Source organism: Arachis ipaensis, chromosome B06, assembly GCF_000816755.2.
Source record: "Arachis ipaensis cultivar K30076 chromosome B06, Araip1.1, whole genome shotgun sequence".
NCBI lineage: Eukaryota > Viridiplantae > Streptophyta > Magnoliopsida > Fabales > Fabaceae > Arachis > Arachis ipaensis.
The window spans coordinates 8032364-8035868 of NC_029790.2; positions in this window are offsets into that span (position 1 = coordinate 8032364).

The following is a 3505-nucleotide window of genomic DNA, read 5'->3' on the forward strand; positions in this document are numbered from 1 at the left end:
TAATTATTTTTTTTATTTTAAAAAAAAGTTAAATAAACCAAAGGCTTTAAAGTTTAAACCAACCAGCCGCTTGATACTAGAATACGCCGGTCTAGTTGTATGTTAGCATGTAACCATCAATTGCTTAAATTTTGGTGTAGGAGATTTTTTTTTTTTTTTTGGTATAAGTGTAGAAGAATTTTTTTGATATCTGATCTCTTTGAAAGTTGAACCGATCAAACCCGCATTTAATTTGAAAGCTAATTGGTCTCACAAGTTTATAATTAATTAATTATTAGTTACTTTGAGAGCAACTTAAAATTCTTACTCTTTCCATTCTTTTTCTCTTTTATAATTAAATAAGGGAAATGTTTGGTAACCAAAGAAAATCAGCCAAAAACAGCCATAACTTACCTTATTTAACATTTATTAATTGTTGCGATAATTAATTAATGTTAAATAATGTAAGTTCTGGTTTTTTTTTTTGTCTACCTAGCATTACCCTTAAATAAAGTTAATGCTACGATAGATATAAAAACTAAAATAAATATAAACCAAGGGTGAAGAATGAGTGACTGCAGGCGAAAGAGAGTAGGGTGGGGAAACACCGAGCAGGGTAGGTTTAGACTTTCTTCCAGATTAGAGAAGGACCCAAGAGTTTGGAATCGAGAGGAGTACGTTCGTCTAGAACGGGATTCATTCAGCATCTTTGTGGACAAATTATCGTGTGACATTTCTAAACGGGAGTTATTTGACCTGTTTTTTTGGACGGGGAGGATTAACGATATCTATCTTTCAAGGAAGATGAGGAATGAGATGGTTTACCTCTTCACGTTCATACGGTATACTACGAAAGGAGGAACTCTGAAAGTAATCGCAGAAATGAATCACATGCGACTAAGGGGGTCGGAGATCTTTGTAGGAGAGGCCAAATATAGGAGAGACGATTCTAAGGGACGGAGAGCTATAGCTGCGGTGGTGGCTGGGAGAAGGATCCAGCATCAGCAGCTGGGGGTCAATGCTGACGTAAGGGAGCGCGCAGGTGAAATTACGCCACCTGAGACCAGAGACCATGGGAAAGGACTGACATCTTTGGACACTTCAACACATACGCTCGAGGAGGGTCCGAGGTTGGTGGAGACGAAGGGGCTGGAGGTATCTGTAGCAAAGGATAATTTGGTCTGGCTGAATAGGAGTGTTGTTGGGAGCGCCATGAGAGCAATTGACTTTCGATCTTTGAACAACTTCATCCGGAAGGTATGGCCGCACGTTGTTCAAATCTGTGACTTGGGGAGGTACAAAGCCTTGTTGATTTTTGATAATGCCGGGAGCGTGGAGGAGGTGCTGGAAAGCTATGAGGACGGACTCCGACAGTCTTTTCATCGTGTGTGCCGCTGTCATGAACAGGAATGGTGTGACAGGAGAAGAGTGTGGATTGCGTGTTATGGTGTCCCGCTGCATGCTTGGACTGCAGATACGTTCCGTGCAATTGGTGCCCAGTGGGGTGAAGTGGTGGATTGTGATGATGGAAGACACTCAGCCACGTCATTCCGGGCTGGACACGTGTTGATCGATACATGGAGATTTGATTCTATTTCTGCAAGGCTTCGACTAACTATAGGGTCATCTGGCTTCGACGTGTTTGTTACGGAGGTGGAGGTGGGCAAGGATGCGTATGGCTCCTCGGGGGGCATGACTCATGATGCTGTGGAATGGCAGGATGAGAACTTTGCCAGTAAGGCTGGCCGTCATCGAACTCCTATGAAGTTGGGGGGTTGGGACACGACGGCCGAGATGGTGGCCCTGCCGAATAGGGTGGAAGAGATACAAGAGGGTAGAGCTGTAATTCAGTCCGAGATTTTGAACGAATGGAGCAACGGTTTCTTGAATTTGAAAATTGCAACGGCAAGGAGTGCGGATTTTTCTCCTAGAAAGGAAATGGCTGATCTTGCCGTAGATACGTCAGAAAGGACTCAGTCCTGGGATTATGATAAGGATAGGGTGCTGGCTGTGGGTGAGGTCACAAGCAAGGTTCAGGTGGGGTTGAGTGCTAATGGGGCTGGTGACAAGTGTAATAGGCCCAGGGCCCAAATGGGGTTACCTAAGGAAATTGAAGACGGCTTGGACCCAAACACCCAAGGCCCATACGCTGAGACTAATGCTGGGTTGGGGTTGTGTCTCACTAATGGATCTGAAATGGAGCAGAATGGAGGCAATGAGAAGGGGAGATCTCGATCAGGTCGGGTTGGGGAAAGTGACGCCCAGGAGATGTGTTGTGTTGATAGCGTGAGAGACCTTGGCAGCGCCGGCGTGCTCATCGTGGGAAGAAGAAGGGAGGCCTGCATAACCCTCGGGTCGGAGAATGCGGCGCACCCATATGGTACAGGTGGCTGGCCCTTAATGTTGGAGGGTGTTGGCGCGATGGCGGCTCCTGCAGTAGGAGGCCAAGCTCCATCAGTGTCTCGTCCTGGAGGCGGTGGGGTCAGGATGGGGTCGTTAGGACTGTTAACTTGTACCTCGGGCAGGAAGTCTCGAAGGGTTGGGATGGGGATCGATCGAACTAGAACAGGGGAACAGGAGCAGGGGAACGGATCTGGTGGGGTTGATGCGAGGGGAACATTGGAGATGGATGGTGGGTTGGTGGCGATCCTCTCTGGTGGGAAAACGGAATCGGCGGTGGCTTGTGCTGGAACCAGTGCTGGCTGCCATACGGCTATGACGTGCAGTCAGATGGAAGGGGATGGAATAAGTCTGGGAGACCCACGTGTGGAACTAACGTTGAATCGGGGTAGGTTAGGAGAGCGGTGAAATGGTCCGGAAGAAGAGAGTTTTGCGGAGGATAATGGCGCACGGGGCTCTGGGGGAATTGTAGATCCTGCATCGGGGGATACGGGGGAAGCTTCAGCGGATTTGTGGAATGACCCCTGTGATGTAGGGAGCGAAGCCGAGCCGGAAACGTCCAATAACAGAAGGGCTGCTGAAATGCAAGAAAACCGGGAAGCATGGAAGCTTGCCGTGGAATCTGGAGCTGTGCAGTATGATGAGGAAGACAACATAATGGCAATACTGCAGGCACAGAATGAGGCACTTGCGCAGAAGAAAAAACAGGCTAAGAAGAAGGAGAAAGCACGATGGAGTAGACCGAAAAATCAGAAAAATGTGTGTATAAGTGCTTTAAAATGAATTTTAGTTCCTGGAATATTAGGGGGTTGGCGGGAGTTGGTAAACTGAGCATGCTAAAGAACTTTCGGAGAAAATTTAAATTACATATGCTAGGCTTGATAGAGACAAAGAAAGAGGTTGTGACAAACTTTGATATAGTGCAACTGTGGGGTAATGGTGCTGTTAAATGGGAGTCTGTTGGGTCAGTTGGTGCTTCAGGAGGCCTGTTATTGATGTGGGATGAAACGGTATTTAAGATGAATAATTGCTATAAAGGAGGTCGTTGGTTGTGTGTGGAGGGTGTGTTACTTAAAAATAATTTTTCATGTGCTTTTTGCCTAGTTTATGGTCCGCATGATAGGGC